General features: G+C 39.1%; 1 long non-coding RNA gene across 1 annotated transcript in view; it reads right to left on the bottom strand.

Moving 5' to 3' along the window:
- Positions 1 to 5364: 5364 nt before the first annotated feature.
- The window catches only part of LOC145541451 (uncharacterized), a 49382-nt gene continuing 40062 nt past the window's right edge, over positions 5365 to 14684 (bottom strand). The window contains exons 2-3 of the long non-coding RNA XR_014079028.1: positions 7463 to 8281; positions 5365 to 6929 (exon numbers count right to left, since the gene is read on the bottom strand). This is a non-coding gene — a long non-coding RNA (uncharacterized LOC145541451). The remainder of the gene's footprint in view (positions 6930 to 7462; positions 8282 to 14684) is intronic.

Genomic DNA, 14684 nt, shown 5'->3' with positions numbered 1-14684 from the left:
TGAAAAAAAAAAAGCATCATACAGTGAGCTGTCATATTAACAAAAAAGTAGCTAACACACGAGAATACAGAACCTGGAGATAACTGTCACTACATTTCCAGAAAACTGATAGTTATTTTTAAATACGAAATGGTCCAGGATGCCTACAATTAATTTAGATGGTAAAATCTATAAAACCTCAGGGACTGAATATACTCTGGTGGGCCCATAAGGTTGCCATATTTTCCATGGCAAAGCCTTAATTAAAACTTTTAAAGGTGGAAATCATGGCAAAAGATCAAAGAATGAGAAATAGGTGGCAGGCCGTAGTCAGCTCCACATCAATAGCATTCAGCCGCCTCCTCCTCCTATTTCTTGATAAAAACCCATTAATTCCCACTCCCTTCTATGCTAACATTCATTTCAAGAAAAATATGCTTGGACTTGCCCTGTACAAGCCTTCACACTGTGAGGAGCAGAAGCAGAGAAACATGCTGAACATCCGAAAGAGCTCTGCTCAACTCATGGCTTTACATCTGGCACCTCTGCCCCTCTTCTATCCACAAACCATGTCCTTGCAAGGATCAGATGAGGAATTATCTCCTTTACTGAGGGAGTGGAAAGACAATCAGATAAGTGCACTTAAAAAGACGGCCAAACAGGTGACAAACATTTCTAACCTGTGGCTCATGGTAATAATCATAAACCTACAAACCCGTGTATCTTCCAATACAATTTAGTCAAAAGATGCCCAAGAGGTAGATTTTTATCTGTTACATTTCTTAAATAAATTTAGCTCTTTTGGCTTCCTAGGTAGCTCAGCGGTGAAAGAATTCACCTGCCCATGTAGGAGACTCAGGAGGCTTGGGTTTGATCCCTGGGTTGGGAAGATCCTCTGGAGGAGGAGATGGCAACCCATTCCAGTATTCTTGCCTGGAAAATCCCATGGACAGAGGAACCTGGTGGGCTGCAGTCCATGGGATTGCAAAGAGTCAGACATGAAACTGAGCACGCACACATGGACTTCCAGGAGACAATAAAAGAACAACAGTGGAGGATTAAATACAATCACTGCACCTCTGCCTTCCCACTAGTTGCTTCAATTTTTACTTTAATGAAAGTATAAAATATAGCACCTAAAGGTCTTTCATATATATGGTAACCAGACAATCTATATTCTTCTAAGTAAACTTTTAAAATTAAAGAATAAAAAACACACACAAATCATTAAGTATACAGTTAGATGAATTTTTCATAAGTTAATTCATGTAGTCAGCACCAGACCAAGAAATATAACATTATCAACATCATAGAAATCTCCCCCTTGACCCTTTTCGTCACTTCCCCCAAGGGTAACCACCTATTCTGACTTCTAATCAGATCGGTTCATTTTAGGAAGTATAAATATTCATGCAACTGAACTGTGTCTTTTTTGAGTAATTAGCTCCAGATAAAATTTGCAGTTATGTATTGGTCTTACCTAGCTGCTATCCCAGGCATTTATTGTTTGACAAGTCAGCTATGTTGAATATTATTCAATAAGCACCATATTGGAACAAAAGGAGGCCTTCCTGGTGGCTCAGGCAGTAAAGAATCTGCCTGCAATGTAGGAGACCCGGGTTTGATTCCTGGATTGGGAAGGGCAAGAAAACCCACTCCAGTATTCTTGCTTGGAGAATTCCATGGACAGAGAAGCCTGGTTGGGCTACAGTCTATAGGGTTGCAGAGTCAGACAAAGCTGAGTGACTAACACATATATACATAGAGAGAGAGAGGGAGAGAGTTTGTGCCTATTATATTCCTTCAAAGACAAATATTGATTATGGCATTATACACGTGCTAATAAGAGCAGATCTGGGATCCCTGCTCCCACACTGTTTCCAGTCTTGCTCTAAGTTAAGCAAATAAGTCAATGAGTGATTAATAATGGAACGAGGGAACCATGAGACTAAATACGCATAGATTGCTAGATGACATTTCTTCCCAAAGGGGCATAGACATCAAGGAAATAGAGGAACTCTGTATATAACTCTAAAGTCGAAGAAGTTTATCTGTAGGGACCAGAGCCTTAATAATCTTTGCTTTTCCTCTACTCAGTAGGAAATCTTTTCTCTTCTCCAAAGGACCCAGCGCCCCTATCACTCCCTATCAAAATAAGATTGGTTTACTCTGACTAACGTGTAGATGACTGCCAGTTCTCAGTGTTCTCTCTCATGGAAGTGTTTCCACTTACCAAGACATTTTGATTTTTAAAAGTAATTTTTTGGCTGTACTGGGTCTTTGTTGCTGCACAGGCTCCTCACTAGTTGCAGTGAGTGGAAGCCACTCTCTAGTTGTAATGTACAGGTTTCTCATTGCAGTGGCTTCTCTTGTTGCTGAACACTTGGACTCTAGGGTGCACGGGCTTCAGTAGCTGCATGTGGGCTCAGCAGTTGCGGCTGCCAGGCTCTAGAGCACAGGTTCAACAGTTGTGGTGAACAGGCTTAATTTCTCTGTAGCATGTGAGATCTTCCTGGATCAGGGATCAAACCCATGTCTCCTGCACTGGCAGGTGGATTCTCTACCACTGAGCCACCAGTCACACGTCATGTGTTAGTCGCTCTGTCGTGTCCAACTCTTTGCAACCCGTGGACTGTAGCCCGCCAGTCTCCTCTGTCCATGGGATTCTCCAGACAAGAGTACTGGAGTGGGTTGACATTTCCTTCTCTAGGGGATCTTCCCAACCCAGGGATCAAACCTGGGTCTTAAAGAATGCAAAGTCTTTCTCAAAACTCTTGTATACCTCTTCAGTATCAAATATGTGTAAATTAACTATTCATTAGTCACAGAATTTTAATGTTGGATGGGACCTTAGAGGTCTTTAGTCAGTTTCTAAACTGTCTAGGTAGAAATCCTTCATTCTGTTTCCCCACTACCAGGCTTTCCTGCCTATGCTTAAACACCCCAAATGTACTCAACGTCTCGTAAGAAGGCTGTTCTTCTCCAAAAAACCTCTAATGTTTGGAACATTCTTCTTTTTATCAAACCAGAATCTACCTCCTTGTTATTGTCACCCCTTACCCTGAGTTCTTCAGCACTTTGGATTAACTCAACAGATGTCTTCTTTGTATCCAAATACAAACACTCACTATTTATAATTGGGTTACTATTTATAATTTGGGTTACCAAAAAATAAATCTTTAAAGACTGCTGATACTAGAGGAGCAGAAAAGGGGACATTACAGAGTTGAAGGCATGAGAAAATTCACCATTACATATGAGCTGTTTAAAATTATTATAGTTTATAGTCCTTATTATTGTGATATCCAAAATGGTAGTTCTGTTAGAATTGTGTAGTAAAATGTTTACAGTTAAGCAAAAAGGTGTGGTTAATTCTAACTATATGTGAGATTTGTGGCTAATGTCCCAAAACAAACCAGAAAATCACTACAAAGCCTGAATAAATGCCTCTTTAGCTCCCATACCCCACCTAAAGGCTTCCTTATTTTCAGGCAAACTTACATTAACTTTTACCACATTAAGTTATTCAAAACTGTTATTATATTGGAAAACTATTTTTAAGCAATTTACTGCATATTCCATTAAAAAAGTTATTTAACAATTTTATAGAGGCTACAATACACACATACACACACACAAACCCCTCAAAGTTACTATTTTGCTTTTAACAAAAGCATTTTAAGGTCTCAATTTTTCTTCAACCAGTACCTCAAACTAACCAATAAATAAACCTGGCAATTTACATGTACCTGAGAAATATAACCTTTTATTCAGGACCAATACCTGATTCAGATATATACACATGTTATGCAATTCAAAAAAGTACCTCTCAAAATGCATCAAGAAAATATTTGCAACAATTTAGACTCTGGGACTGTTTGAATGAAATAGATTAATACAGTACATTCAAAACCCTAAAACCAAATTCTGTATCTAACAATTTCCAGAGTCCCTTTTGAGACTATTTCCTTAAATTTTTATTTAAAAGTGACAGTCTGCACATGATGTGCAGGTAAAAATTTATGGGTAACTACTAATTCGATTGAGAATACCTAAATGTCAAAAAACTTCACCTATTTTTAAAAATGACATTTTAGATAAATTGGGTTTTACCTTTACTGTAGCAAGCAGCATATAAATTACAAAGCAGTAATGCATTACATGTGGAAGTCCCACATCTATGTGACAATTAGTGTCATCTTTCTCTCGGTTTGATTTTTATTAACACCACCCCAAAACATGTATATAGCCTTTTGGTTCTGCAAAGAACAGTTCTGGTTTTCCTTTTAGTGATTTTTACATACAGTTTTATCCAGTGGCTCCATTTTATCAAATTATCACAAATTGCTATTTGATAGTTTTTATATTGTTGACATGATTTTTTAATCTCATCCAAACTCTGGAAATTATTGGCCCATCAACAGTTCTCAAACACTGGAAGAATAATATAACATTTATATACTTAACTGAGTTTGGACTTTCCCTCCCTTAATCTCCAAGTATTCCCCTGCCTACCAGCACCACATCCATCTTGTCTGCATTGAACCTCAACCAGTTGGTTCTCACCCACGTCCAAAGCTCAGCCAGGCACCGGGAGAATCGAGCCACCACACCATCTGGATCAAAGGAAAGAGAGCCTCAGTAGTAACGAGACTGAAGATGATCCTACAAGCTCAACATTCACCCCATCTCTAATTTTTAAACACAGCCAGGAATTAGGACAGGAATCCCATGATAATTTTAGAAAAACATTGATGAGCCTTGAGTCACGCAATTTGCAGCTGATGATAAAGGAATAAAAGTGACTCAATAAATAGGTCGCTTCATTCCACCCATGACTGAAGAAAAGTTCACTCAAGCCTGGGTCACTTCGGCTAAGTGGCCTGAGTAGATCGACCAGTCTTGTAACTGCACAAGATTTTCTGCAAAATAAAAGAGTTTTAGCATTGGAGGAAGTTTTAGGGATAACTGGGGCCCAGAGAGAAGCAGTGACTCACCCAAGATCACACAGCAAACGAGGACTAGAGATGGTCTCCAGGCCAGAGATCTTTCCACTAAAAGCTGAAAGGACAAGGCCATTCAAAGGTGGGGGAAGCATCTGTCCCCAGGGATCCTCCCACAGGCTGTGAGGACCTCTTCCCCTCACAACAAGGCCCTCTTCGGGCCTCTCTTCCCTCCCTTACTCCCTCCGAAAAGGGTTGGTTTGCCTAGGACCCGTTTGCCTAGGACCCTGCTCACCACCAGGGATCCTGAGCCACCAGGGAAGCCCCAAAAGTGAACTTTTAGTTATAAAACATCATGCATCACATCAGGAGGGCAGGTCCTCTTTTAGACAAGGAACAACTAAAATTCCTGTTCAGGTAACTACTAAAGCAACTTTCTTAATGCCAGTGACCTCTGTTTATTGAGAGTTGTTGCAAATTCTTTACAAACATCTCACTGCTTCCACAGACAGTGCCATTATTATCATTTTTTATTTCACAGATGAACAAACTGTTACTACCTAGCCCAAAGGCATGTAAGAAATGACACTAATTCTCATACTTGTCTTTCCAAAAAGCTAATCTGACCCTGGTTTTGGCAGCAGTTACTAGGTGAAGGCAGAAGTAGAAACTAGAGGCCAAAGTTCCCCTGAGCAATCCAGAAAGGGAACTCATTCTTCTGCAACATTGGTGGTGGGGACCTGAGAGCCACCTTTGTGCTCCTGGCACCTCTGGCCCTCCTCATTTATGCTGGACTCTTTCAGAAGCTGTATTAAAGCTTTCAAGGCCTGGTAAGTTAAACAGCAGCAAAATTTAAAGATGCATTGAAACACTGCTCCGGAAGCCTGCCTATCAACCTCCTGGGCTGCCTTGACTTCAAGTTATTCCCAGTCAAGGTGTAATGGATGCTTCGGAGGCCACTAGAGACTTTAGCTGCAAATCAAGGGTAGCCTCTGAACATCCTAACAGGGCCTAAACATCCAACATTCCCCTCTGGACACAAGTGCCAACCATGTCTCCTAATTCTTAGAGGGCAAACCAACAGAGTTGCTCCAAGTAGTCCAGTTTTATACCATTTATGGAAGCCCTGAGTCTTTTCAAAGGTCGTTTTACTAACAAGGGACCTTTTCTGAGAAAGAGAACACAGCTTGGTAAAAAAGTATGCCCCAGTAGTTAACTCCCAGGGTGCTCTAATGATCCCAAGGGATATAGAGCAAGACTGAAAGTGCTCAAAACCAAATGAATTCAAAACCTAGATATAGTCTCCCAAGGGGCTTGGGATGGGAGGGGATACTGAAACCCAAGAACTGAGAAGAGCAAGGCCAGAAAGTCAGGAATCATTGGCTACCTGTTAAGACTATATCTCAACACATCATGATTCCACTGGTTTTGGAAATATTACTGACACTTTGTCCAGAATGGTTTCAATGTCAGTCAAACATAATGAAAGGGTAAATCTGGGGCCACAGCAACCCACCATAATTATAGAGACTCATTTTGGGTAACCCTGTTTATAGGATAACAGACTCAAGTCAAATTACTAAGTTTTAGAAAACGAAAAAATGCTCAATCCAGTTCAGCAGTTCAGAAATGAATGAAATCAAGCTCCATTGTTTTAATGCAAATAAGAGGGCTTTTTAAAAATGTTATTTGCAAATATCTAGCTTTATCTAATTTTATGGTATCTTTTCTTCTGCTATGGTGTGTCTTGGGGACCATCATATGGCTGTGGCTTGGCATAAGTAGACCATCAGCTTCTAAAAAGACTTATCAGGGAGTGTAAGATAACAGAAGTCAGAGTTCTGTTCAGGATTGTTGGAGGGGTTTGAAAGGAGGAGGAGGAAAAGGGGCATCAAAGACTTGCAGACCATCCGAGGTAAGGGTTTCGAACTTTTCTGCGTTCCATTTCCTCTAATCTGGATTGGCACGTCCAACCAGATTCTTGCCTTCAGTGCCACTTTTAAAATCCTAAGAGATGAGAACATCAGAGCACTAGTTACTATTTTTTTTAAAAAGTGAAAGTGTTAATCGCTCAGTCATGTCTGACTCTTTGCAACCCCATGGACTGTAACCCGCCAGGCTCCTCTGCCCATAATTCCCCAGATAAGAATACTGGAGTGGGTAGCTGTTTCCCTTTTCCAGGGAATCTTCCTAACCCAAAGATCAAACTCTGGTATCCTGCATTGCAGGTGAATTTTCTACCATCTGAGCCACTAGGGAAGCCCCATCCTTAAAAAGGATGGTCTCAATTCAGAATGAGGCAGATCTATATTAACTAACATGAAGCAACTTCCAAGATACACTAATATTTTTTTTAAGTTTCAGAATGGCATTTATTGGGCCACTTGTGTACCCGCAAATGGAAGGAGATATGTACAGTAAGTGTTTATGTATGCATAGAGTATATCCAGATTCTAGGATACATTCAAGTCAGTAGAGTTCAGTCATTCAGTCTTGTCTGACTCTTTGCAACCCCATGGACTGAAGCATGCCAGGCCTACCTGTCCAACTCCCAGACCTTGCTTAAATTCATATCTATCAAGTCGGTGATGCCATCCAACCATCTCATCCTCTGTCATCCCCTTCTCCTCCTGCCTTCAATCTTTCCAGAATTTTGGTCTTTTTCAATGAGTCAGTTCTTCTCATCAGGTGGCCAGAGTAGTGGAGCTTCAGCATCAGCGTTAGTCCTTCCAATGAATATTCAGGACTGATTTATATCCATCTCCTTGCAGTCCAAGGGACTCTCAAGAGTCTTCTCTAAAACCACAGTTCAAAGCATCAATTCTTCGGTGTTCAGCCTTCTTTATGGTCCAACTCTCACATCCATACATGACTACTGGAAAAACCATAGCTTTGACTAGATGGACTTTGGTCAGCAAAGTAATGTCTTTGTTTTTTAATATGCTGTCTAAGTTGGTCATAGCTTTTCTTCCAAGGAGCAAGCATCTTTTAATTTCATGGCTGCAGTCACCGTCTGCAGTGATTTTGGAGTACAAGAAAATAAAGTCTGTCAGTGTTTTCATTGTTTCCCCATTTATTTCCCATGAAGCGAAGGGACCGCATGCCATGATCTTAGTTTTCTGAATGTTGAGTTTTAAGTCAGTTTTTTTCACTCTCCTCTTTCACTGTCATCAAGAGGCTCTTTAGTTCCTCTTTGTTTTCTGGCATGAGGGTGGTGTCATCTGCATATCTGAAGTTATTAATATTTTTCCAGGCAATCTTGATTCCAGCTTGTGCTTCATCCAGCCCAGCGTTTCTCCTGATGTACTCTGCATAGAAGTTAAATAAGCAGGGTGACAATAGACAGCCTTGATGTACTCCTAGGATAAATCAGAGAGAGATAAATGTAAGGCGATCATGGGGGTGATATGTCTCCCTCACACTATATACCTTTTGTAGTTCAACTTTTTTCCAAGTTTGAAAAAGTAATAATGAAAAAAAAAATGCACCATTTCACTAAGAAAGCTGTATTTTCCAGACCAATATATGACCTATAAGACTTTGAAATTTTATATAGTGAGAGTACTGTGCAGAAATAAAGTGACCCAGGGCTGTCTTACACAGTCAGTCAAGACACAGCTTAGCCCCAAAAGATTCCATTTTTGTTAAAGGGTTTCTTTTGCTGCTTTTTTTAAGTCTTTTTTTTTCTTCAGATTTTCTGAAGATTCTTCATGGTGGTGAAAGAAATCACAAAGACTTTGAAAGAGAAAATGTGTTACTGTGTTAGTTATTAAATAAAAGCATTCCCTTAACTCTCTGGAAAGAGAACTACAAAGAAAAGCTGAAGTCACTTAAAAGATTTATTTCTCTTGCCTTAACTACTAGTGAATACAGATCAAGATGGACACCCAGTGGTCAAATTTAATTTTTTTATCCCTGAAATTCTTTTATATGTGATTTGCCATTTTCCAAAATCTCCATTGAGTATTACTTAAGTCTATGACTTGTTCACTGAAAGTGAATTATATCTTACAAAGCCAGATTAAATTAGTAAATATTACTTCACACATAATTAATAGATTTTTTTCTGTATCTTTGTTTGCTTTTTGTTAACCTAACATTAGTAAGTAATTTGCCTTCTATTGACAAAACAATGTATTCAACTTCTGATAGAAGCTAATGGGACAAATTGAAATTATGTAGCAAACCTAAATAGACAATAAAATAATTTACAGCCTTAACTCTTCCTATATCAAATAGAAAAATTGCCTATTTTAAGTTATTTCTAATAATTCAATATTTAATACTTTTAGAGTCTTGAGAGTGATATAGTTGTTCATAAAATATGCTAATTAGGTAACCCTTTCAGAGTTTAGTTCTATCTCTATTTAAGGAGGAGAAAAAGAAATAAAATATATAATTTTTTAGAACGATCTCTTATATAGTACTTTGGAAATTTTGTGTTAAGGTTTAGATGAGATGTGTATTGTAGGGTCCATTTTATTTTATTTTATTTTATTTTTTTTTGTAGGATCCATTTTAATGACTCTAAAGGAGAAACAAAAAAAATATTGATTTTTATAAAATTCATATTTTAGCAAATATATATAACATGTTTAATAGAGATTACCAAGCAAGAAAGAAGTGAATTATGGAGTCAGAAAAATCAAAGTCCAATTTCTAAATGGGTAATCTTGAGCAAGTCTCAGCACTTTACTAAATTACAACTGCCTTTTCTATAAAATGGAGCTATTATTCCTGACTTATAGAGCCATGGTGAGGATTAAATGAGATACAACTTAAAATGCTTATGACTATACCTGGCAAAGATATATAAACAGCAGCTATTATCACTACCAGAATATCAATAAAAGCAAGATTATGAAAGTCAAGTAGGGACTTCCCCAGTGATCCAGTGGGTAAGACTCCACTGCAAGGGTCACAGGTTCAGTCCATAGTTGGAGAGCTAAGATTCCACATGCTGAGCAGTGAGGCCAAAAGGAAAAAAAAAATAGAAAGTCAAATAATACCCACACAAAGCACACAGAACAGACATCTCTTCTTCAATCAGCCTTCTGGCATCTGCTCTGATGTAAAACAGTGGCCCCAGATAATCTAAAAGTATAAATAATCTAAAAGGTCAAATAATCCAAATAGAACTATCTGCAACTGTGTTTTCTATTATACAATATTTTTATGGCCTATTTATTTTCACAATAACTTTTTAATGAAAAATTAAAATTAGATTGACAATCAGGGGTCTCTAAAACTTTTTTCTTCCAGAAAAAAACAAGTTTACTGACTACCCCACAAACCTCCATGTATGATGTGTGTACATTAATGTATTTATACATCATATACATTTAAAAAATATGCCCCCCAAATAGAAAAGCTTCAAGTATGAGAAAAATGTAAATCAAAGTGAAGACATTCTTGCGTGTTCCTCAATAGGTATCCTGCACATGCCTGAGGGGGAACCTCCATACTAGACGCTGCTACCCTAACAATTCTTTGACTTCTCACCAGTAAAGAGAGACAAACTGACGGGTGACCTGGCACAGGAGAGCAGCAAGGACTTTGAGGTTCCTGTCCTGCACTGAAAACTGGTCTTCCATTTGTGACCTTGGCAAATCTGTTCATCTCTTTGAGCTTCAGGGTCCTCTGCTATCATAGGAGGGTGATACCCACAAATGATACTGTCTGTAAATTATAGTGTTTGGAGCACAGTATCCTTATTACTTAGAGCTGAAGGAAGTCTTCACAGGTCACTTAAGACACTAAGGCTAAAATGACTGTGTGCATGTGTTAGTTGCTCAGTTGTGTCCGATTCTTTGAGACCCCGTGGACTGTAGCCCACCAGGCTCTTCTGTCCATGGAATTTCCCAGGCAAAAATACTGGAGTGGATTGCCATTTCCTCTTCCAAAGGATCTTCCTGACCCAGGGATCAAACTCAGACCTCCTACATTGCAAATGGATTCTTTGCAATGAATCCATCTGAGCCACCAGGGAAGCCCACAGAATGACAGTCTTTTCTAAGACTAGGAAACTTGCCTAAAACCACACAGCTAGCTTCAGACAAATCCAGAACCATCCCATTTATTGAACTGTTTGCTATGTCAAAAAGTGCACAGTTGGGCAAGGTTTCCCTGGGACTGGGAATGCAAATTCTGCCCTAAAATTTTATTCCGTGTGTAATTTACATAGAGGTACAATTAAAAGTTACCCATATGCTGTTTTACAGCTTTAAAAATCCCACAAGTCTTTTTACAGGGCAGGAATAGAGACTTAGACACAGAGAACAGACTTGGGGCACAGCGGGGCGAGAAAAGGGTGGAAGGAATTGAGAGAGTAGCACTGAAACATATACATTACCATATGTAAGACAGATGGAAGTGAAAGTTGCTCGGTCGTCTCTGACTCTTTGCGACCCCATGGACTTTACAGTCCATGAAATTCTCCAGGCTAGAATACTGGAGTGGTAGGCTTTCTCTTTTTCAGGGGATCTTCCCAACCCAGGGATCAAACCCAGGCTTCCCACATTTGCAGATGGATTCTTTACCAGCTGAGCCACAAGGGAAGCCCAAGAATACTGGAGTGGGTAGCCTATCCCTTCTCCAGGAGATCTTCCCGACCCAGGAATTGAATCAGGGTCTCCTACATTGCAGGCAGATTCTTTACCAACTAAGCTATTAGGGAATCTAGTGGGAAATTGGTGTATAGCACAAGATGCTCAACCGGGTGCTTTGTGACAACCTAGAGGGATGGGGTGGGGTGGGGTGGGGTGGGGTGGGGGTTGGGAAGGAGGTTCAAGAGGCGGGGGATATATGCATACTTATGGCTGTTTCATGTTTATATATGGCAGAAACCAATACAACATTGTAAAGCAATTATCCTCCAATTAAAAACAAATTTTAAAAATATCCCACAAGTCACAGAGGAAAATAAGCCTTACTATCAGTACCAAAAATCTCTTCAATACATTTTATTTTTAAACCTGTACAAAATGGGAAATGCTCTGGCCTAGGAGAAAGGCTACCTAGATTCTAGTCCCAAATGTAACATGGCCCAGTCATCTGATTACTCTCTACATTCTTTTCCTCATGTACTAAGCAAAAATGATAATATTCACATTTGTGGCAAGAATCGCATGTAATAATACAGGTTAGTGGAAAGATTCTATGAATAAATGTCATGATTGCTAATGTCTCTCCTCCTGCAACAGTAAAATTGCAAGACATACAACCCCACACACACATTTGAGAATTCAGTATCCTCCCAAAAGATCCTGTCTCCTTAGAGAAAAGATCAAAGACCACTCCACTAGATCACAGGTGAATCTTACCAACAAAGAGTACCGACATTTCCTGCCTTCTCCGAATGCCCTTTTTGTCCTCTGACTTCTATAGGAGGTAGCCTCAGTCCTAGGCCTGTTCTGAGCCAGTCCTTATCAGCAGCCCCAGGCCTTCAGCCTGTAGACCAGGTGTACTCTGCTAGGCATGAGCCCTGGAATTTCAAGTAGCCAGGATCTACCTGACCTCTCCCTGACCCAAGTCATGGGAGTTCTTAAGACAGCATCTGTCTTGGCTCACATGGTTGGAGCTCTTGTCCTTTACTGGGACTTATGTCTTCACCAATTTAGAGTAGATGCCATATTATGGGCCTACTACTGTGCTGGGTAGTTTACATACAGTATTTTAAATACATAAAACAATCTATGAAGTGGTGATTACTACTCCACTTTACAGTTATGGTAACTGAGGTGGTTAACAAAGCTACCTCCAACGTAGGAACTTTAGTGATGATCCCAATCATGTAAATTTAGGAATCATTTTATCAAAATTTGGAGCCGTAGCAAAAGACAGGCACAAGGCTCTTACAAAGTGGCTTCAACTTCTAGATTAAAAAATGAAACATGAATGTGTTTCATATGAAGCAACTGTGCAACAATTATTTAAATAATTATTATCAAGGTTAGATGGGGGTAACTCTGTTCTCATCACCAAGAAAGTGTTCAGAGAAATGTACCAGGCTTATATGACATCTCTGCTCTAATTAGACTTTAAGGTGACCACACATGATACTTTCTCCCTTCCTGTCAGAAGACTGACCAAGTAGTATCAAAAGTGGAGTTGATAGATGAGGCCAATAGATGGGGAAAACACACCTCCTTAGAATGTGTTTATACTTCAACAAGTGACTATGCTACACTTCAGTGGGCATTGTTTTCTTCTGTGTCAAAAACTATAAAGCCAAGTATGAGACCGTATTTGTGAGGAATGGTAGCACATGCCCCTGGAAGCACTTGTGCAGCAGCCAAATTGTTAAGAGAATCTTAAAGGGGAGAAATCAGAACAAATCAGTGTCAGCGCCCTGGCAAAGCAGCTAGAGTCTACTCAAACCTTCAGACTTCAAAGAGGACAACAGTTGGTTTCCACACAAGTTCCCATCAATGTTGACAAGGTCATGGATGTCAACCTATGTCAGACCTTTTTCATGACTTGCTGCTATAATAATATTCTGTGTTTGGAGAAGATTTTCATGCCAAGGAACCACTCTGATTTTTTTTAATTTGCCATCAGAATTTTTCAGAAATCTCCTAGCTAAATACAGAAATCAGCCTTTACATTTTTCTAAGCTTCTAGGAGATGATCTCTGCTGATATTATCAGAAAAGAAGTCCTTCTGGATGCCCTGAAGTAGAGGGAAGTGTGGGTGGCCTTGCCTGCCGTAATTTGATGTTGATTTTTTGGTGCGTTCATTCTGGTTCAGTAATGGAAATGTGACCAGAGGGAGTTTCTAAGGGATTCCATAATAGTTTCGCAGTCATCAGGATTCTCTAGCCCCAGACATGCACATTCCTTGCCTTTTTATCTGTTGCCCATAAATAACAGGCTATACAGCATAATCACCAAAGCCACAGATTTTCCAAGATAAATGAGCAAGAAACTCTGATTTAAAACTCACTGTTCCATATCAAATCTCTGCTGCAATAATCTCCACTTCACGACATTGGTGAGCAATACATGGATTGCCAGACACTGATATTTTTGACAATACATTGTCAAAAGATAATTTTTAAGGTAAAATCATCTCATACAGTTATGAAAATGAATATGTTAAAGATTATATTTAACTCAATGAAGAAAGTGAGGAGGTGTTACAACAAATTCAAAGGAGAAGTCAAAAAAGCACAAATTCCCATGGAGTAAAGAAATGGTGAAATGAACATGCAGAGGCAAAACTAGCTTTTTCTGTAGTGGGGAAGAGTAGGCAACTGCACCTCTACTAGACAGGATAGAATTTGCACGTCTATAGAAAAGAACTGTTTCACACTACAATCAATTTTTAATAATTTATAGAATTGTGAAAAGCTCATAAAAAGTCAGAACCAGAAAACATGGAAGGATATCCCCTAGAGAGTGTATAGTTTTTCACTGAAGCACCAAGTTGTCCCTACAGTATCTGTATTTATAACAAACTGAGTTTAAGGAATCAACCAATAAGTAACCATAAATGAATAGCCTGGAAGAATGGTACAAATTATCAAAGATCTTTCAAGGAGTGTGGCCAATAAGATTTTCCCAGTTTCTAATCATTAAAATGTTACCCCATCTTCAAGAATAAAAGCAAATACTATACTATGTGGAGCATATAGTTGATTCCAGAATACTGATTGAACCATGTTATTGCATGTTCCTTGAGGAACTACAGTTCAAAACTTTATTTGAGATATTATTCCATTTGTACCTAAACTTCACTCTTTTTCTTTTTTTAACCACAAGG

This window comes from Giraffa tippelskirchi, chromosome 3 (assembly GCF_054371585.1).
Source record: "Giraffa tippelskirchi isolate mGirTip1 chromosome 3, T2T-mGirTip1v1.2.pri, whole genome shotgun sequence".
Taxonomy (NCBI): domain Eukaryota; kingdom Metazoa; phylum Chordata; class Mammalia; order Artiodactyla; family Giraffidae; genus Giraffa; species Giraffa tippelskirchi.
The sequence above is the reverse complement of the archived record's forward strand: the minus strand, read 5'-3'. Positions and strand labels throughout refer to the sequence as shown.